This window comes from Carcharodon carcharias, chromosome 10, assembly GCF_017639515.1.
Source record: "Carcharodon carcharias isolate sCarCar2 chromosome 10, sCarCar2.pri, whole genome shotgun sequence".
Classification (NCBI taxonomy): Eukaryota; Metazoa; Chordata; class Chondrichthyes; order Lamniformes; family Lamnidae; genus Carcharodon; species Carcharodon carcharias.
Genome location: NC_054476.1, coordinates 115,690,925 through 115,714,180, shown reverse-complemented (window position 1 = coordinate 115,714,180; position 23,256 = coordinate 115,690,925).

The window sequence follows — 23,256 nt, the reverse complement described above, 5'->3', positions numbered from 1 at the left end:
AAATCATCAACTGCTACTTCTCTAGCAATGTTGCCACCCACTTCCAAAAGTTCTACCATCAACCTCTCCTCCTTAAAAAAGACTCACCATCCTCTCCAAGTACGACACCATCTCTGACCTCAACTTCTCGCAACTGAAATTGATAGGTTTTTATTGAGTAAGCTTATCAAGAGATACAAAGAATAGGTGGAGAAATGGAGTTGAGGTACAGATCAACCATGATTGAATGGAATGGTGCAACAGGCTTGAGGGGCTGAATGGTGTACTCTTGTTGCTATCTTCCTGTGTTCCTAGGATAGGTGGGTTTCATGGAGGAGAGGGAGGTGGAAAGATCTTGGGAGGGAATTTCAGAGCATGGGGCCCAGGCAGCTAAAGGCATGATAGGTCAAGAGTTGGTGATGCACAAGAAAATACAGTGGTCTATTTCTAGCTTTTATTCTAGTCACTGATCTCTGCAACATGAAAAATTCCCTTCTGGAGATATGGAGACCAGAACAAGGAACAGTGGGCAGGATATTTCAGATGGTGGGGTTTCCCACTCTGCCACCTGAAGAGTTGACAAGAAACGTACTCTGTCATTCCCCGTTGCCCTCAGCCATTTAATACTCCATGTGGTATTAGTTGCTGGAGGTCAAGACTTCCAGCCCCTTGTGGGGAAGAAGTCCTGCCTCAGACAGCTGCCAGCCAATCGGATTGGCTGACAGCTCTGTAGTCCCAGTAGTGCCAAGTTCGAACGGTGGCCACTCTCAAGTCTACAGGCAATCCCTGATCAAGAGGTAACAGAGTTGGACTTCAAGGAAGTCCGAGGTGACACCTGGCACACTGAGGAGTTAGGGAGTTGGGGGCCAGGCTTGAGGGGCTGGGATGGAGGGTTAAAAGGGGGTATGACTTTGTGGGGGGCACAGTTCCCCCGCATTGCCCAACACCAGTCCACGCAGTAAAAGCTACCGGGCTACCCACCTAGCACAGGTCGCTGCCTGTTGCAGTCAACATAGTGGCAGGGGCAGGAGAAGCCCTAGGGCAGGAGCGCTGCCCGACGCCTCCACCGCCCTCCATTAAATGGGTGACAAGGTGGTGTGGATGGGAAGGTGGCATGCAGGTAACACAGTACCTTTTATGAGCTGCCCCTGCCTTCAAACCTGCTGGCGAGGAATCGTAAAATTTTGCCTAGTGTTATAGGTGCATTCTGATGAATACCTTATAGGGTTAACACTAATCTGGCTGTGTGCCTTAACATTTAGTAACTACTGCAGCATCTCAGACTGTGAAGACAGTCTTTATTAATGCCCAAAACATTTCCTTCCTTTTCCATTCCTACTTTCAAGGTTATGCTCCAAACTGTGAGGTTCTAATTAATGTTGCTGTCACCAGTACATATTGCTTTCCATTTGTCTGCACCGAGTTCCATTTATCACTCATCTACCCAGGTTCTAAGCCTCTGCAAACTCTTTTGGATAACCTTTCCCTTCCTCAGTCATCCCACATGATTCTGTACCAGCACCAAACTCAGAACGTATGCTGATATCCATCTCATTCTGGTTGTTAATAAAGAAGACAGATGATCAAAGGTCCAAGAGTGGATTCCTGAGGGACTTCATTAGCAGCCGCAACCCGTCATTAAAAAAAATGCGGTTTTCACCTCATCCTGTTTTCATTACCTCACCAATTTTCTCTCAAATTAACCTTCAAATCCCACATGTGGTTTTTTGGGAGAAAGAAAAATACTACAAGGAGCTCTTACATGCGCATGCATTCAGATCCCTGCCCCTTCCTCATAACAAACTACTTTTATGCATTATCATGGCTATTCCAGAATATGGCCCCAGTGGATTTCAACATGAGGGAAATGAAGAAAGCATCAGGTAATCAGAGTCCCAGACATTGCACCTTGTCAATCATTGAATGCTGCGGAGCAAGGCAGAAACAAAGCCCCACATTCTAATATTTGACAGCTCCTTAAATTATTAAGGCCCTCGCATCTGTCAGGTTAATAGGAAACTAGACATTTTACAAGGACTTTCCAGTAAATAAGGCCCTCAAGAAACCGGAAACATGTTACTATGGTAATTTACTTAAGAAACAAGATGCTATTCTCTATATCTATTGGTTACATTTTTAGATAGATCAGCAATAAATCATAAGCATATTAAGAGGTCTTGGATTTTGTGCTTTTTAGTTCCAGTAATAAGATAATGAACAGCAACAAAATAGTTGCTGTTCATTATCTTTTAATAAGCAGTGGGATTATTAAAAGCAGGCCATCTAACCTGAGATTTAAAACTATAGATAGTTGCAGCACTGCGGCTGGCAGTCACACCCTAATTCCAAAACCATTGTTTTTCAAAAAGAATAAAACACACATAATAATAATTCCAGTTTACAGTGCCCCAAGACAACAACAACTTACATTTATATAGCACATTCAACATAGTGTAATGTCCTAAGCAAGGGATAGGAGAGACAAAGCACCAGGTCACTGCTGACTGAATTATTCCTATGTAGTTTCAGGATAATGTTCAATATCCTAGTTTTCAGTTTCAAGTAATTGTTGTTTGAAGTTTTTCTTGGAGGCCAAATTGCCACTACCCTGGAGTAGCACCAGATGTTGAAAATCCAAACCTTATACCAAACTGGACTTGATCACAGAATGAGATTTTTAAAAAGTAACTGGACTAGAAACTTTTTAATACGAGTCACACATCATAGGAAGCCAGACCACATCTTGCATCAGTGCAGATTACATGACATATTCTGGAATCATCCACTATACTGGAAGTATATTGTTTAATACTTTGAATTTGGGAAAATTTAACAGAAAATTGCCTATAGGGATATGGGCAGTAAGTTCACTTAAACGTCTTGTTAGTATCATATTAATAGACTACGGTGATTTTAAATGGGAATATTACAGAATATTGTTCCACTCAATTACCACACAACTTGTGGAAGACTCCACATCCACAGCAGGAAATCTGCTTTATTACCTACACACAGCACAACAGGAGTGTTGTTCTATGGTGTCTGCATCACTCAATCCAACTCACAGGCTCACCACTTCATCATGAATATATGTGTTTTCGTCTGCGTTAATGTCAAGAGTGCATTTTAAAAGCACACGTGCTGCCGTGTATTGTCTTTCAGTCCCAATTGCTGCTTTGAATTGACAAAGGGAAGGGGCTGACAGCACACTAACTGACAAATTGCAACTAAATGATGAATTTGGAATTGGGATTCTGCTTGGAATTGAAAGAAGGGAAAAACTGAAAAGGCAATAAGTGGAACAAAGGCAGAATGTGCTGTACGACAGCGACTTGAATTTTCAGAGAATCACCAGTGCTCTACTGTAGAGGCTTACTTCAATTCCTGATCTGAGATGAGTTAGCTAATCTCAGCTACATTGGCACTGTTACCACTACAGATTTTGGGTAAGGGAGGGGGCTATTGCTCATGATTCTATCCAGACTAACGTTGGAAATACACCAAAGGTCAGCGTTTTAAGAAAATGAATGTAAGACCTTTGGGGTAATCCCCTTAATAATTGTCACAATCTTCCACTATAAATCATGGCATATTGGATATTGCTGCGGTCTACAACACGACAAACCCATACTTCACTGCATGTTCAGTTTAACTCTGTCATAGGTTTATATTGAGGGCTGGTTTTGAGTTGGCACCTTTCTTATTCAGAGAGCATAAAGACAGTTAGTGACAAAAGAATTCTTTAATGTGAATGGTTTTTAACATTAAACTGAAACTGAACATTCATTCAGGGCTAAACCAAGATATTCAGTTCAATGTGTATATTGCTACACGAGTATCATAGAAAAGTGGGCATAAGTATATGTGGGATATGATTAGACCCATCATAAACCTGTCTAGATCACAGTGAATGTCAGGGATAGGGGAAAAAGAGCCTATATGAAATGAAACTATATCTGTCACGTGATGCATCAGGTTACAAAAGCAGCATTTTAAAAGAGGCTTAGCTCTGAACTGGAATGCATAAACTATTTTTATAATTAGATTTGCTGTGGACAGGGTAACATAATTAGCAATGAAATTGTCAAACACTTCTTTTCTGCTTGACAACTCTTAATTCTCCATCAAACCTTGATCCCAAAAATGAGAGGGTCTTCTAAGGATGCTATTGCACACCAGCTTTGGGCTGAAACTGGTATTGAGGGTTTGGGTCCAGCTAACTACCCCTGTGGAACTGTTACAGCCTTGCCCAAGACAAAGCTCTACTCATGCCTGGTACCAACATAAGGGTGGGGGGGGTGGCCACTCTCTAAACATTTGAACTGAAATCAGATGGGCTTGTAAGAAACACAGGGAATCATTGAGCACTTTGTAAATTGGGTTCGACATGGCACTAGATCACACCCAATGTATCACACCCAAAGCGCATTTCTTCCTCCTTCCTATGTTGGAATCAGCCTCTCCCATTCTTTCCCTGGATGTGCAAAATTCCTTACCACTCTCTACTTCCCTTTCTTCTGCATTCTGCACATTTATTTTAAAACCAAACTTGGCATCAGCTAGCCATTCAGGTTCTATAGCATTTTTCAATCAAGGTGAGCTCTTTGTACTATTAGGCCTTGGCTCTTCAACTGAGGATTTTCAATTATAGAAAAGGTACTTCTAGTCTCACTAGAAATAGGCGATTAAAGCATGAGTGTACTTTACAAATTGCATCCACAGGGCAGGTGAAGGTGTGTGTGAGAGAATGAATGGTGATGTCCCTTGAACTAGCAGTGAGTGAGATCCCTGTGGATGTGTGATGGGTTTGTGAGTGCGTGAGTTGAGAGTGATGAGAAGAGTGCCTTACCCTGGCGGAACGGAGGAGATCATTTATCCTCTTTCAGTGCAGGGTGTTGGTACTGACCACTGCTGCCACCTCCTCCCATTGCTGGATTGCTGACCTTGCTTGCTGGTCTTCGCCCAGAGCGGGGGGTAGAGGACTTCACAGCTGGCTTCCACAGCGTTTAGCAGGTGCTCCAGGGAGGCATCGCTAAATTTAGGGGCAACATGTTTCCTCCCTTTGGCAGCCATGACTTTCCAGCAGCTTCCGGTGCCTTAGCGAGTGCTAGTTCTGTGCAGGGGCACTCTTTAAATATGGCGGCTGGATTACTGAAGGCCTGAAGCGATGGTAGGGCAGGAGAGTCAGAGGCAACTTTGCCAGAAATCCAGCATGTTTCCCGGCAATGCATTATTAATGAGGTGGGACACGCCGGAAATGGGACAATATGGAGCGAAAACCCACCATTACGGCCAGCGTGTAAAACACCCTTTCTCCTGCCCACTTTCATACTTTGTGAAAACTTGGGACGATTCCCACCCATGGTTTTAAATAGCAGATGACAGCTGAGAGTTAAAAAGGTTTTAAACGCTTATCATCCCATTCACATGCTGTTGTCAATTTTCTATAGATTAACGTAGGATTATTGGACTTTGGAGCAGGAGCAGGCTATTCAGCACTTCAAACCTGCTCCACCATTAAATAAGATCATGGCTGGTCTGGCTGTGGTCTCAACTCCACTTTGCCGTCTGCCAGCCCCATAACCCTCGACTCCCTTGTCTGTCAAAAATTTGTCTAACTGTGCCTTGAATAAATTCAATGACCCAGCTTCCACTGCTTTCTGGGGAAGATAATTCCAGAGAATAATGACCTTTTAGGAGAAAGAAATTCTCCTCATCTCCTTCTAAAACAGGAGACCTCTTATTCTTAAACTGTGCCCCTGGTTCTAGTCTCTCCCACAAGTGGAAACATTCTCGTGGTATTTACCCTGTCAAATATCCTCAGGGTTTTATAGTTTCAGTAAGATCACCTCTCATTCTCCTAAACTCCAATGGGTACAGGCCCAACCTGTTCAACCTTTCTTCATAAGATAAGCCCCTCATTCCAGGAATGAGTTGAGTGAGCATTCTCTGAGCTGCTTCTAATGTAAATATATCTTTTCTCAAATAAGGAGACAAAAACTGTGCACAGTAATCCAGGGGTAGGATTTTTTGCCCGGCATGCGGGCACGCACCTGACATAAAAACAAAAAAACTGCGGATGCTGTAAATCCAAAACAAAAACAGAATTACCTGGAAAAACTCAGCAGGTCTGGCAGCATCGGCGGAGAAGAAAAGAGTCGACGTTTCGAGTCCTCGTGACCCTTCGACAGAACTTGAGTTCGAGTCCAGGAAAGAGCTGAAATATAAGCTGGTTTAAGGTGTGTGTGTGGGGGGCGGAGAGATAGAGAGACAGAGAGGTGAAGGGGGTTGGTGTGGTTGTAGGGACAAACAAGCAGTGATAGAAGCAGATCATCAAAAGATGTCAACGACAATAGTACAATAGAACACAGGTGTTAAAGTTAAAGTTGGTGATATTATCTAAACGAATGTGCTAATTAAGAATGGATGGTAGGGCACTCAAGGTATAGCTCTAGTGGGTTTTTTTTTTTAATAATGGAAATAGGTGGGAAAAGGAAAATCTTTATAATTTATTGGAAAAAAAAAAGAATGGGGAAACAGAAAGGGGGTGGGGATGGGGGAGGGAGCTCACGACCTAAAGTTGTTGAATTCAATATTCGGACTGAATATTGAATTCAACAACTTTAGGTCGTGAGCTCCCTCCCCCATCCCCACCCCCTTTCTGTTTCCCCCTTCTTTTTTTTTCCAATAAATTATAAAGATTTTCCTTTTCCCACCTATTTCCATTATTAAAAAAAAAACCCACTAGAGCTATACCTTGAGTGCCCTACCATCCATTCTTAATTAGCACATTCGTTTAGATAATATCACCAACTTTAACTTTAACACCTATGTGTTCTATTGTACTATTGTCGTTGACATCTTTTGATGATCTGCTTCTATCACTGCTTGTTTGTCCCTACAACGACACCAACCCCCTTCACCTCTCTGTCTCTCTATCTCTCCGCCCCCCACACACACACCTTAAACCAGCTTATATTTCAGCTCTTTCCTGGACTCGAACTCAAGTTCTGTCGAAGGGTCATGAGGACTCGAAACGTCGACTCTTTTCTTCTCCGCCGATGCTTCCAGACCTGCTGAGTTTTTCCAGGTAATTCTGTTTTTGTTTCACGCACCTGACATGCCTGAACATGAAATAAAGCATACTGACATTGGCCGAGCATGCCAACGTTAACGTGCACTCTTGTGATAGTTAGGTTGGCGGGCACGTGCCAGAGCCAGCAGCGTGCCCACCGACAATTAAAAGGCCTGTTAAGGCCATTAAATTAACAATTGTGCTGAATTTTTCACTGCCTGTTCAACCTAACAGTTTACAGGCAAGCAAAAAGGCCAAACGGACTTTGCATTTTTTAGGAAATCTCTTCCAAGGGCGGGATGAGGTTTCCTAAATCAAATAAAAATAAAGTAAATTTTCACACTTGAATTAAAAACATGTCCCTGCTCATGTGGCAGAGTCACATGAGGGGACATGTTTTGTGACATTTTAATTTTGTTCATTAGTTTTTTTAAATAGCGCTTCATCTCCCTGAGGCAGCTCTGTGCCTCAGGGAGATTGAAGCATTCAATCACGCACATGCGCAAAGTTTGCGCTAGGCCCACTCACCCTCCTTTCCCCGCCTGCACAGATAGCGCTGAGTGCTGCTGCTCGCGGTCTACGCTGCGTGGGCCTTTATTGGCGTGCTGGTGTAAAATCACGGTGTGGTGCTGATCGCAGGTGGCGGTCGGCTTCCCAACCGCCCCTGCTGAGCACCCCCCGCCAAGGGCAAAATTCTGCCCCAGATATGGTCTCACCATGTACAGCTGTAGTAAAACATCCCTATCTTTAAACTCCATCCCTCTTGTAATAAAGGCTAACATTCCATTTGCCTTCCTAATCACTTGCTGTACCTACATACTAACGTTTTGTGATTCATGTACCAGGACACACAGATCACTCTGTACCACCGAATTCTGCATTCTCTCTCCAATTCAATAGCATGCTGCTTTTATATTCTTCCTGCCAATTGGGACAAGTTCACATGTTCCCATATTAAACTCCAAATGCACATATTCCACATTATAAAACTTCCCACTTGGTGGATTTAATAAAAAATCATTTGAGTTGTTACCTGGAACATATAAGTGTCCTGCAAAATTCAGGGTGCATTCATACAAAATGTTTTTAATCTTTTCTTACAGCGCAGTTCTGGAGACAGACAGTAACCAAACAGAATAAACACACAGTGAGGCTTTGTGATCTGAAGGGTGCTGAGCAATGGGGAATTGTAGACAGTGAACAAAACTCTATGAACACAGAAATTCTCTTCAGAAAAAATAGAAGCAATATGCTGCTGATACTGGAAACCTGAAATCAGAACAGGAAAAACAGAGAACGCAGTTGTGATGAAAGGTCATCAACCTGAAATAATTTCTCTCCCCACAGATGCTGCCTGATCTGCCGCCAATTTTCCAATATTTTGTTTTTTTTATTCCCCACTGAAACAATCTTGGTTCTTCCAATTTCACCATCCTGTCTTTACTGCCTCTCTGAAGAAAACTGGTGTAAATTAGTGCTGAACTTTGAAGTGCATTTGAACCCTTTCAGAAGGACTCAAGCAGTCCATTTGCTCAATAAGCTGTGCATTACCAAACCAATTGAACTGAATTAGAAAACAAAAACTCTGATATAGTTTACATAAAGGAAAATGTCATATTATAAAGTTATGAAAACTAATGCTGTGGGCTCAAAATTCCTACATAAGGCAGCTGTTCTTTCAAAACTGAAAACCACCATCAGTTAAGCTTCAGATCATCACATCGGAAACCAGTTCTCTATTTTTCAGCCAATTGGTAAGCTATAAAAATTGCTTGAGATGGCAGTAACAATTTCAATTCAAACACTTTTCTGTGAAATGTCAGGAGCCCAGTAACACCAATTTATCACTTCTCACACTTCCTGAAACAAGAGCACCAGTATTTCCCCATGATTTCACTTCAATAAAATTGTGTGAAAATCAAAACTCACTAAGCCAGAATTTCATAAGTTATCTTGCTAAGTTTCAGTCTGAATAATATTGAAGGCCAATTGCAGAGTATGTTATCACAACATGTCCTGCCTTATAAACTCCAACCTACCCTTCGTTTTTGAATTTACTCAAAGCTTATTTGCATTTAGGACAAGTACTCTGGACCTGGTTGGCTCTCTTGTGATCTCATTAGTCCACACTCTGCTCGATCTCAGCTGCATCACCGCTCTCTATCTTCTCTCTGACTTCTTTCTCTCAGGAACTGACTGCTGCTGTTACACGTGGCTCCCAGAGGCACACAGAAAGCTTTTGTGGAAAAAATTTTCTAGAACATGCATACTTCACAGGAACTAAGCTACAACAACCCTTGATGGTAAATATTGGTTTCTAGCACAGTACTTCAGGAGTCACAATCAATGCATTGGTTATCATATGCATCAGTATACCATGGGAGAGGTCAATGCTTAGGAGTGTACACTGCATTCAGGTACTTCTAAAAATAATTTTAATAATAAATAGTTAATTCACTTTTTTAAGTGCAGTTCCAATACAGATCAAATGTGACACTTTAAATATTTTATATCACAAAATATTATTTGAATACTGATGTTCCTTAAATGAACATTGGTTGTACAGATTTAACATCAATTAGCTGTAATTCAAGTTCCATTATTAATGCATTAATATTAAACCAGCATTGCTTATTAGCATACTTTTCTATAGTGGGACAATTGTTTTTGTAAACATGATAATCATGCTGCATTTGCCAGGAGCTGAAAGTTGCAGAACATATTTCCTGGGAACTCGGCTCCCTTTTTTTAGCAAGAATCCAATTCAGGTCCCCGTGAGTTTAAAAATATGAGTTAAAAAATTAAGCATTATCTTCAATGATAATACTTAGAAGAGCTTCAAAAGCGACTGAGCCACTCAAGTACATTTGGAAAGAGACCCACCTCTGCTACCCAGCATACATTTTGTGGCTAATGCAAATTTATTGATAAAAATCCAAATGGTGTAATTAATTGTAAAATATATGCATGTTTATGGAAAGCCCTGCACAAGGGGAGGTGATATAGTAGCATTGGAAAAGTCCAATTGAAAGAAAGAGAGCTACAAGAATGATTCCCAGTTTAATGACCCTCAGTTACACAGGTAAGTGCAATGACCTTGGTCTTTTTATTTCAGAGCAGTATGGACTCAGAGGTGACCTGACAAGAGGTCTATAAATTAAATAAATGGCTGGATAGCTTGCCTATTGATAAATTATTCCAGGTTAGCAGGTTGAGGAGGACCAGGGACACGGTTTTGAAATGTAGGAATTGGAATAGACCGAATGTTAAGCATTTCTTCTTTTCCCAGAGAATTGTGATCCTCAGTAATGTGTTGCTGGCTGGTGTGGCAGGTGGGTGCTGACTGCCTTCAAGACGGATGAGTTTTTGATTGGGGGTAGAATTTGCATCATATAGAAGGTAAGTGTCTTTATCGATAATGCTTAGTCCATGTGATCTCCAGGACTGGTTCTGACTACCCGAGGAGTCAGCTCTGAAGAAGAATCATATGGACTTGTTTCTCTCTCCTCAGATGCTGCCAGACCTGCAGAGTTTTTCCAGCATTTTCTGTTTTTATTTCCGATTTCCAGCATCTGCAGTATTTTGCTTTTATCTGAGGAGTCAGAGAATGCTGGACTTTTTCTTTTTTTTTGCTTCTTTGAAGAGATTACATGGCTGCTGGTGGGAAGTTGAGAAATGCAGAGGGCATATGCAGAGGGAGTGTGGAAGTGTTTAAATTTTGTTGCTCTGGCCACCATGGTATGGGGCAGGTTTGATGGACCAGCGTTGTCTTTTCCTGGCCATCAATTTCATATGTTCAGAAGAAAAACAAACTAAAGAGAACAGGGTGTTGTAACCCATTTGTGTTTGAAAATTGTAACTGAGAAGTTAATAAGTGAATGGCAGGATAGGAATGTGAAAGATGCAAACATTCTTTAGCCATGCAGCATTAAACCGGCATGATCATCATGATCAGGAACATAGCAATTGTTAGACAAAAAAGACCAAGGTCTATCAGTTTGTAATTTCCCACCCTGCATAATGCAATGATAATGGAGATGTTGATTAATCATAGCAATCAATCTCTATTAATTAACCTACAGTAGATCCCAACATTAGGTGAGGGAAACCAAAGTAGCAGAGAGTTGTGGGAACCATTGGTTCAAAGTTACCTCTTTCCTCCCAAGCACGCTACACCGACCACACCATGTCTCAAATTACTCATTTAATTACTAAAATTACTACATTCCTAAATGTTACTTTGTAAAATAGATCTTTCTAATTTGATTCCTTAAGTATATAAACTGTTTAGCATCCTAAAAATCATTGCCTTCCGATACTAACAGAAGCGTGGGTGGAAAGGCTGGCACATAACTAGTGCCAAAAAGTTTTAACAACCTTCAGGATAAAATTATAAAAACAAAAAACTGTGGATGCTGGAAATGCAAAACAAAAACAGAATTACCTGGAAAAACTCAGCAGGTCTGGCAGCATCGGCGGAGAAGAAAAGAGTTGACGTTTCGAGTCCTCATGAGTTCTGCTGAAGGGTCATGAGGACTCGAAACGTCAACTCTTTTCTTCTCCGCTGATGCTGCCAGACCTGCTGAGTTTTTCCAGGTAGTTCTGTTTTTGTTCAGGATAAAATTGCTATCTACAGGAGTGAGACATCATTGTTTCATTGTTCTCTTCCCGAGCCTCTAAAACTGCATGGCACGTAAGAGCCATAAATGTCTTTATGACATGAATTATCAGCAGTAAGTTTACTCACAATAACGGTACAAATCCAGAAGTTTCATAACATGCTATGAACTTCAATGGGGAGGCTCATGGCAAGGTTATAATTTTCCAGTTTTGTTGAGGCTAATTGCAGAGCGATGCAAGTTGTCCAGCGATTTGTGAAGAATTAGTACTCATGGGCTATCACTTCTTTGGCATAGATTGCGAGATTTCTGCATAAATAGTAATTGTGAGCTCCATTAATTCACCAACTTTCCGGCAATTTTTGGTCCACTGTCTCTTGTTGTGTTACAGTTCGAAACCTCTGGTACCTCACCCACATGGCAATTCACCTTGGAACTTAGACAGTGAGCGCCAGATTTTCATGTCAGTGGCAGGAATCAGGACACGGGGCTAATCCTGCTTCCTGTTCCCGCTTTTGTCTTGAAACTGGTGGGATTCGGGACTTTCTGAAGGTCCAGAGCCTAAATGGACTAGAGATGGCAGAATTAGGGGCAGGCTGAATCCAGAGCAGGTAGGTTAAAAGGTCTGTCTCCATTCTTAAATAACTCGGCCCAGTGCTTGCAATGCAATCAATGGCTCATCTATGTACAGTTGAACCTTCTGGCCACTTTAAGCACCCCTCACCTCCTCATCCTCACCCATTATCCATTTTATGAACAGAACTCACAAGCCTTATTATTACTGTTGGAAGCAGTTTAATAAACCATAAAACACCCCAACTAAACAAACAGGCTCTTCAAAGCAGCTGTGTAAACAAAGTCAAGCACTTGTAAAATGATTAGGCAGTTGGATTGCAGCCAAAAGCCCATAAAACTCCCAAGTAAACAGACTTCAGAACTCCTATCTCAACAGCTGTCTAGACTGAATACAAAATCAATGGAAAGAAGAATTAACATTTGCACATTGTTATCATACTAGGCTACCCTTTCAATAGTGTGAAATATACTCTACCTCTTTATCCATTCAATGAACTGTTTAACTCATCTGAAGACTTTTCCACATTTACAATGTTGACCTTTTACTTGACAGCTTTCCAGATTCAGAAGTAACAACCTGGCAAATGCATTTTCAAGGGGTAGTTCAGGAGAAGTGTTGTTGCAACTGTACAAGGCATTGGTGAGACCGCACCTGGAGTATTGTACATAGTTTTGGTCCCTTTACTTGAGGAAGGATGTAGTTGCACTGGAGGCAGTTCAGAGGAGGTTCACTAGATTGATTCCAGAGATGCAGGGCTTGTCTTATGAGGAGAGATTGAGCAGTTTAGGCCTATACTCGGTAGGGAAGGATGAAAGGAGATCTAACTGTGGTATATAAGATGCTAAAGGGGATAGACAAAGTAGACATGGAGTGGATGCTTCCCCTTGTGGGGCATTCTAGAATGAGAGCCCATAGTTTTAGGCTAAGGGGTGGTAGATTTAAATCGGAGATGAGGAGGAATTACTTTTCTCAAAGGATTGTGAATCTGTGAAATTCATATCTCAGAGTGCAGTGGATGCCGAGACGCTGAATAAATTTAAGGAGGAGATAGACAGATTTTTAATTAGTAACAGGTTGAAAAGTTATGCGGAGAGGGTGGGAAATTGGAGTTGAGGTCAAAATGAGATCAGCCATAATCGTAATGAATGACGGGCAGGCTCAAGGGGCTGAATTGCCTACTCCTGCTCCTAGTTCTTATGTTACATCTTCCAATCACTGCACTGTCATGGCTTACCTTAATGAACACAGACACAACTCATTCTATAGCATTTCATGATGAACTGTAAAGAAGATCAAACCATTTCTTGCCTTTTAAACTTTTCCCACCTCCAAACCATTGTTCACACCTCCTTGCAGCTGGTGTAAAACCCAACTGGTAAAGTCTGGCTACCTCCATGAACATGCGTACGGGCTCTCAATGAATCCACGGCATTGTCAATTGCCTCCATGGGAGTGTGTGGGTTCCAAGGCCCACTCCTTCCCCTGTCCTTTGAAAATTGCCAAGGTCAGAAACAGAGGCAGGACCGCCAGGCGCATGAATGGTGGCCATTTTTTTATAGCCCCACCTCCATTTTGTCCTAGTTGGTGCCATGAAACTCTGGGCCTGAGTGTCTGCGGGCTATTTAGCCTGGATAATCTAGCCTGATCCAGTCCTCAAAAGGCATTGCAAACTTTCCAGTATCAGGTTTGAAGGAGGTGGTGGCAGGGGAGGATAAAACCACTGGATTAAAATCAAAAGTGGAAGCCCTGGCTCTGATATTTTCTCCTATCCAAGCTTACGAGAACAATTCCTCAATCTTTAGGGCCAATGTTTCATGAGCTACCCTCTTGAAACTTTTCATAGCCTTGGTAACCTCTGAAATGTGAACCTGCTTAGGTTTTGGTCACTAATTTCCAAGTGGTCTCCTACCTTCAGGTCATTTACCTGTCCTGTCCCCATATCCAGAATTAGATCTGGCACTGCATTTTTCCTTATTGGGCACGTAACATGATGCTTAAGGAAAAATCCCTTCCTATTTTGGCCATAGACATTTCTTTTACCCAGATAGCTCAGGATTGCTAAAGTTTCCAGTAACAGAGCTCTATTGTGACACAAATGCCTTTCAATTTAACAACAAATCCCATTCTTTATCCCAGTCATCAGCATCCTATGTTGTGCATCCAATTTGATGCCAATTCCAGTTTCTTAACTTATTCAGAGACCGGTATGGATTCTACCATCGTTAAATTGCTGGAAGCAGAGTGTAATGTGGGCTGACAAATATCAATTAAAGAGAAAATATAAACAAAATAACGAAGCTTCTCCCTGTACTACATCGGAGAACTAATGCTGTGTAGTTTGATCTGAAGGCCAAGGTCATTCTCATGTCCTTGGCTTAGTACAGGTGAAGTCCATTTTAAATGAATTACAGTTCCATTTTCCAATTCACACAAGCTGGCTCCCCTGGTTTTGCATTTTGAAAATTTGTTGCCGGGTCTAAAACAGGAGTGCGAAGCTCTGTACTGCCAATCAAATGCTGCAGAAGCTGATGAATTCATAGACTATCATATATTTGCGAGTCATGTGAGGATATCTGCAATTCAAGCATGGTAATTTCAAATACTGTGGTGGAGCTGCATCTCCCACACCAGTCATTTTATCACTTCTCTAAGACTGGCCATTTAGTGCCAATTAGTAAAGAAATATTAGCCATAGTTTTGCACTATGGACTTATATCCACCAGAGATTGAATAGAGCTTGCTTAAATTTGTTTCGCTTCGTATGGTAAATGGATTCAAGAAAAAATTTAAATGTCATTCCCAAAGATTTATCTTAGCTAATCATGCTTATAAAGAAGTGGAGGGAGAATAAGAAGGTTGTTTCAGGATAATTATAATGAGAGGTATAATGTTATTTAGTGAGCAAGAGTTAGACAAAGTATTGTGGTCAAATTATTAATATTTTACACCAAGCTAGCGCTCTCACAGTCTTCAGAGGAAGGAGACCTCCACTTAATTGAATGCATGGTTTGAGCCCAAGCCAACCCATTACCCCATTGAGTGTTGACACATCCCATTTCTGAATGTTAGGTTATCCCAAGTCCACATTGTCCCTAACCTGTTTTGGGGTCTACACTGTCTTTGACCCATACTGAGGCCCACACTGAAGCAACAGGTGACAATATTACTTGTTCTTGGGCATCTTCCACTGATGCTGATCAGAAGCAAAGCATTTCATGTCCTTTAGTGAGACCATTGTTGTAAGTAAGGTTCAAGTTTTGTTGTTGAAACTCACTTTCTTTATTTCTTTACTTAAAGGACAAAGTGAATATGGGTTCAGATCATCCTATTCCCATGCATTGGTCAGTATTTTTAAATCATTTGGTTACAGTGAAACTTTATAAAACAATTGTTCGGCCTCAGCTGGAGTATTGTGTCAAATTTTGGGTACCATGCTTTCAGAAGGATGTGAAGGCTTTGGGGAAGGTACAGAAAAGATTTATAACAATAGTACCACAAATGAGAGGGTCTGGACAGAGTAAATAGGGAGAAACTATTCCCATTGGTTTAGGTTTAGGTCCCAGAGGACACAATAATTATAATTGTAAACAGAATTATCTGAAGATAAAAATTTGCAGGTCTGAGCAGCCTCCTTCAGTACTGCTACTATTCTATGATTCCATATTCTATTCTATTTTATTCACACTGTCTGTGATACTAGCCAAACCCCCATATTTTCATAGCCTTACTATGCTGCAGCACTGAGAAGTTTTGGAAGACTGTTAGACTTTGTCCACATCAAGCATTTGCCAGATCAGGTATGGCATAACTTCAAAATTATGTTGGTCATGCATATTACTGGTGCACAGCCCATGATATTTTGACCAAAATTAACGGATTGAAAATTGTAGGCAAACATCCATGATTTCCCAATTCTTGTAGCTCATGGCAAGGCTCCACTGCAATTGAGTGTATATGAGTCATTAACCCTCTGTTATTTTCTAAACATTGAGCAGAGACATGTTGTTTGACAGTAATCCACTTTATGTTAAATTCTATAGTGTTTAATAATCTAATGCTTCAGTAGGAGCAGCATTAGCTGTCAAAGGAATGAAGCTCCATGGTCAAGGCTCATTATAACAGCTTCTGGCAAAATAAAACCACCAAACTCCAATTATGAGCTGATAAGTAGGAAGGAGACATGTGTCCTCAAGGTGAAAAAGCAGAAGGCTGCAGCTTTATTCTGCTGTCTGGTGAATGACCTGGGCCATAAATTTTCCAGCCCCATTGGTGTTGGTCCTCATGGCGGGGGGTGGGGGATCAATATGGCAGGAAGGCCAAAAATTGATCATATGCCATCATGAAACCAGTTTACGATCGTCAGCTCCACCCATCAATGGTGGGTTGCATTGCCCACTGCTACACGTTGGGGATGGCATTTTAATACATTTGCATCTAATTATAAGCCCTGCTTGTCGGAATCATCCCCCCACGTCAAATTTACTACCCACATTGGTGTGACTTCAGAACAGCACAACTGCCTTTAAAAGACGTAAACCTGACAAGCTGAACTTCGAGGGGAACTCAGTGGTGAGTGCCCACAACTTTGCACAGCGCTCGCAAGCATCGCCTGTAGGACATCAAGGAAGAGGCGCCGTGCATTCAGGAGGGGCACAGGCAAGTTGCTTTTTTCTGCCTGGCTTTCAGTGCATTGTGGGGGCAAAGGTTCCAGTGCAGGTCAGACTGGGTTGGGGGTTTGGACGGGTGGCTGGGGGGGCAAGGCAGCAGAGACAGGCTGAAGAAAGTACTCAAGCATATGCTGGGAGGGGATTGGTGGATAAGGAAAACAGCCATGCACTTGGAAAAGCTTGTCAAAAGTGAGCATTATTTCACAGCTGAGACTGTTCAGCTGCAGCTCCATTGACATGCTTGGAGTCAGGCCGCTGACCACTCAAGCAACGCAAAAGCATGAAAGTGCCACCAAATGCTCCAAAAAACTTTTCACCCCTCAGGTGCAGGCTGTAAATTAATGCGCATTTTAGGGAGCAGCAGAGCAATTGGCAACAGGGTCAAGTTGTAGAACCCCGTGTGAAAGATGGCCATGGCGCTGTCACTGGTGGAGGTGCTCACAGTCCCTTGCAATGCCTTTATTAAGGGTTGCACCAGTATCCATCACGGTTTAAGCTAACAGTGCAGCCTTGCAGATCGGGTTAGGAGAATGCCTGTGCCTGAGCTGAGAGCGCAGCATGCAGTCCGATGGTCGAGGCTGCCGCCAATCAGTCAGGTGGAGTGAGGCAGAAGTGGGTGGGGTTTCAGAAAGCCAATGAGCGCATGACACACTGGCCATCCAAGTGGTGGTGAGCACTCTTCGGACTTAAACAAGAGAAGTTCTTAGTACACCCATGCAAACCCACGCGTCTCACTCTTTGATCCTGCAGGAGAAGAACATCATGATCATGGAGCCTCATGATTTAACAGTATGCCTCATGGCTTACAGAGACCAGTTAGGAAGTAGAAGAGAGTGACAGAGGAGCCTGGCTCAGCAAAGGGAGGAACACCTCAGTCAAGATGAAGGGGGTGACACGCACACAGCTGAAGATCCACAGCAAGCTGTCCCTCATAGCTGCCTCCTAGATCTAGGGTCTTTAGATAGCACCTGTCGTTCCTGCAGATCACTGAGAAGTCTGTGTATGTCTAGGGAACCATTTGGTCACATATGCCACCTGCTGCAGGATTTGGCTCCACGGGGACGTGGAGGGCATCCACTGCTGTGACCGAGAAAGTTACCATGATGCTCAATTTTTGCAGCAGTGGCTCTTTCCATGGCTACACAAGTACACTGTGCAAGATTTTGGAAGCCTCCATGCACAAGCATATCTAGGGAGTCATGGACGCCATCTTCGCAAAGGCACAAAACTTTGTGCATTTCGGCTGGGAACAGGAAAGCCAGGAAGCAAGAGCACTGGGATTTGCGCAGGTCTCAGGTCTTCCGCAGGTGGAGGGTGCCATCAACTGCACTCATGTGGCACTTAGATCTCTGGCAACACACAGGGACGACCACAACTCCCACATCCTTAGCAGGTCACAGATCTCTGATGCCTTCCAGGGTCCACAGAGGCTGCAGGTTCCTAGGGGACAGGGCTACCCACAGAGGACATGGCTGATGACGCCTACGCGGTGACCTCAGTCTGGAGCCGAGCGACGGTATAATGAGACTCATGTGTTGACCTGGATTTTGGTGGAGAAAATGATAGGCATTTTGAAAATTATGTTCCAGTGTCTCAACAGGTCTGGTGGAGCACTGCAATACAGTCCCCACAGAGTGTTGTGCATCATTGTAGCTTGCTGTGGGCTACAGAACCCGGTGCTGCAAAGGGGGGAGGACCTGGCTGAGGAGGAGATGAGGGAGCAGCACATATCCTCTGATGAAGAGGATGACGAAGGGGATGACGGTCCTCAAAGGCGAGGATGACAGTGATGAGGCCATCGCCCTGGCCAGTAAGGGAGGCACATTCGGGAGGCCCTCATAACTGCTAGATTCAAGGAGAATGATGACGACATGCAGTGAGGACACTCCATAGATCTTCACATCGCCTTTGTGAACGTCTGACTCCTGTCTGGCTGAGGGGCAGCTTGATTGTGCTCTATGATCAGGGTCATATCATGGAGATGCAGCCTTGAAACTTTAAATGCACGTGATCTTAAGTCAGCCTTCAGCACCTGACCCCTTCAGGAGCACAGCCTCACCGGTCACAGATGTTGAAGAGGTGGGAGGCCAGCCCCACTTCAAAGGTGCTGAGAGCAGAGTGACAGAACTCGAACATACAAACATATGAATTAGGAGCAGGTGTAGACCACTCGGCCCCTCGAGCCTGCTCTGCCATTCAATAAGATCATGGCTGATCTGAAAGTAACCTCAACCCCACATTCCTGCCTACCCCCGATAAGACCCCTTGTTAATCAAGAATCTATCTAGCTCTGCCATAAAAATATTCAAAGAGTCTGTTTCCACCGCCTTTTTCAGGAAAAGAGTTCCAAAGATTCATGACCCTCTGAGGGAAAAAATTTCTCCTCATCTCTGTCTTAAATGAGCAATCCCTTATTTTTAAATAGTGACCCCCTCGTTCTAAATTCCTCCACAAGAGGAAACATCATTTCCACATCCACCCTATCAAGACCCCTCAGGATCTTAAAGATTTCAATTAAATTGCCTCTTACTCTTCCAAATTCCAGTGGATACAAGCCTAACCTGTCTAGCCTTTCCTCATAAGACAACACGCCCATTCCTGGTATTAGTCTAGTAAACCTTCTCTGAACTGTTTCTAATGTTAAATAAGGAGACCAGTACTGTACACAACACTCCAGATATGGTCCCACCAATGCACTCTGGAACTGAAGCATAACCTCCCTACTTTTGTAATCAATTCCCCTCACAATAAATGATAACATTCTATTAGCTTTTCTAATTACCTGCTGTACCTGCACACTAACCTTTTGTGATTCCTACACTAGGACACCCAGATCCCTCTGAATCTCAGAGCTCTGCAATCTCTCACCATTAAGTCACCTCTTAATCTTCTAAACTCAAGTGGATACAAGCCTAGCCTGTCCAGCCATTCCTCAAAAGACAGCCTGCCCATTCCAGGAATTGGTCTAGTAAACCTTCTCTGAACTACTAGGGATGATGCCTCCAAGGCTGGGAAGGTGAATGAGTCCTATCTTTGATTTATTTCACCCTATGTTATAGTAATATAAGTGCTTTGAGCTCCTGTCATTTGTCACTGTTGCTTGGGGAATGAGTTAGCAAAAGTGACGCTGAAACAAATGTATGTTTAAGATAATTTAGTCTTTCATGGGATGCTGTTGGGCCAGCATTTATTACCCAATCCAATTGCCCTTGGGAATTAAGAGTCAACCACCCTAGTGTGAATCTGGAGTCATATGTAGGCCAGACCAGGTAAGGACGGCAGATTTCCTTCCCTAAAGGACATTAGTGAACCAGTTGCTTTTCCAACAATCGATGATAGTTTCATGGTCACCATTACTGGGACTATATTTATATTCTAGGATTATGAATTGAATTTAAATTCCACCAGCTGCCATGGTGGAATTTGAATCCATGTCCCCAGATTCTAAGGAAGAGTCATACAGACTTGACAGGTTAACTCTGTTTCTCTCTCCACAGACGCTGCCAGGCCTGCTGAGTTTTTCCAGCATTGTCTGTTTTTATTCCCCAGAGCATTAACCTGGGTCTCTGGTTTACTAGTCCTGTGACATTACCTCTGAGTTACTGTCTCCCTGTCACTGTTTTTTTCAACCTGCCATTGTTGAGATGCTGCCTGAAGGGGTCCACTTCAAATCAAAAAGAAATCAATTTTATGCAGAATGAAAATCACCATACTTCAAATTTGACTTGACAAAACTGGTTATTTATTAATAGAAACTCATAATTAAGGCAGGCATTTCTGAATACCCACAATTTACTCTGGAAGTAACAGCCTGCAATTTGGTTGGAAAATCGCAGCTTATAGGCCACTATTTCATGCTGTATTATGTCAGTCTGTTCAGTGTGGACTATAGTGCCAACCCTCGTATCAAAGTGGAAAAAAGTGGTTTCATTATCTGTAGGCAGAACTCAATTTCCATTATTTTATTAGGTTTAAATAAAATTTAGATTTTCACATCATTAAGGATCATTTTCTTCATTTTATTCTCACTTATTTCAGTGTAAAAAAAACTATAAATTCAACCAGAATATGGCTGAATATTTTCCTTTGTTTGTAAATGTATTGATAGATGATATTTTGATGAAATTGACTTCTGAAATTGCAAAACCGCAGGCCGGGGGAGATCTGTAAAGTGTGAAACCATGGGGTGGGGCAATGATAGAAAATAAGTCAACATAACTCCCCTATTTCAGAATGGTGGCAGTTTTGTCTTTGCACTCTATCAAATTGCAGAATCTCAATCACTGACTAAACCTGGTGCGTTACTGTGCAGATTTAATATGATGAAATTCAGGCAAGGTACCACCTTCCAAAAAATATGTCTACAGTTTTATGCAGTAACTTATTTTTCATTGTCAATTTGAAAAATTCCCCTCTCTAGGGTCATTATTTGTATTTTCCTAACCAACTACATAATGGCTTAGGTTTTACTCTCAGCAGCGAAGGAACAACATTCACTGTTCATTCCACTGACAACTACCCATAGAGTTTTTATTGGATTGTCAGTGGAGATTTCCACTAATTCAGTGTCTGCTCCAGTATGCCACCCTCTATAGGGGATCTGTGATGTCTATGAACAGGGCAAGAAACAGCAAGCAACCAGATTCAAGAATTCTCACTGAGACACACAGAATCAAAACCACGAGGTAAAACACAGGAAATCTGAATTCCTTTAAATCATATACTGGGGGCAAAATAAAGATTGGGCAGTGCAGATGGTATTAATATAAAGAAATGAAAAAGACAGACAGGAAATCTTTCTTGATCATATTTTAATTTTATCTTTTTAAAAATCTGCAACATTAATTTTCATCTTGGGGAATGATACTCTATACTTGCAAAATTAGTTTTTCAGCGCCAGAGAGGATGTGCAAAAGTAATTATCATTTATTATACAGTTTAAAAACTCACATACTCCTAAATGTATCAGCCCAAACTCTTAACTAGTGGGCAAGCTTCCCAAGCTCATGCCATTACAGTGATTTCAGTGCTGACTCTATCGGCGATAACAAACTATGGAGGATCAAGGTCTCTGCGATTATAACTTCTGGATTTCTGCGTTTAGCTGCACACGCGCAGGTGGCAGAAGTTGCTTTCAGGTTTCCCCTGTAATAACAGCAAGCACTGATAGCCTCATTGCTTTTATTACAGGAAAATCTGCGCCATTATCTAAGATTTCTCCAATTGCTTTTGATATGTCAATCAAAGTGGTAGGGGAGGAGGGTGGAGGGTGAGGAGAGGTTAAGGAAGAGCTCCTTTGATGATTTTTCCTCCATCCCTTTCTAAACTAGTACTTCCCTCTGGTGGTAAAACTGAAACTGATAACCAATGAAAAGGGGCCATTAATGGAAGAGGTGCCTATTATGATATTGAAGTATTAATTCACCACCATTAATCAATTCTCCTGTTGTATCTAGCCTGATGCTGCAAGAGCGAGACATTCAATTATGTCACTTCAGTGTCTTTTATCATGCCTGCTGTCGCAAAAACCCTAACAAACTCATACCTTTTGAAAATATTCAGAATATTTGAGCAGCAAAGCACGTGCACAAGTAGAGACACTAATCTTGCATAATGGATATTCACAGGTTTGGCCATAATATACAGATTGGGTATCTGTACAGATTTCTCATAAAATTATAATTTAAAGGTAATTAGCAGATCTGATGTGCGATCGTTTAGAACAAAAAAGTTTTCAATGTCTGTCTTCCAGTTTTTATGCCTCTACTTAATTTCCACTCTTTAATTTTCAATTGTTTCACTCTTTCTCTCTGGCTCTCTATATTTCTTACTAGCTCAGACTTCTCTATTTCTTTCTGTTAGTAAAATAGGCAGACATTTTCTTTGTACTACATTTCATGCTTTGGAATCTCTTAACCACCTTTTCCACAGATATGATTTGCCAAATGAGTCATTATTTTAGACGGAGGAAGCAAGATGAGTCAGATATTTTGGCACTTTATTTGTTTTATTCTTATTTTAACAAAGTAGTATGTATTCAGGAGTACGAGTGTAACCAGTTCTGATTCATATTGGTCTTGGGGAAATGAGATAGCTGATCCTGTGCTTTGAGCACTTCAATAATATAGACCTCATTTCTCCATAGCATCAGTACAATAAAGCCACAGAAAAGTAATAGCAGTAAACATCAATTTTACATAAGAAGGGCAATTCCATCTTCAGTGAGTTATCAGCAGCAGAGCCTGGCATTAGATATTCTGTACTAGCAGAGGGTCTCGCAATGTCATACTAGGTCAACCTCCGGTTATTTGGATAATCTGATTTTGTTTCCTTATGAAT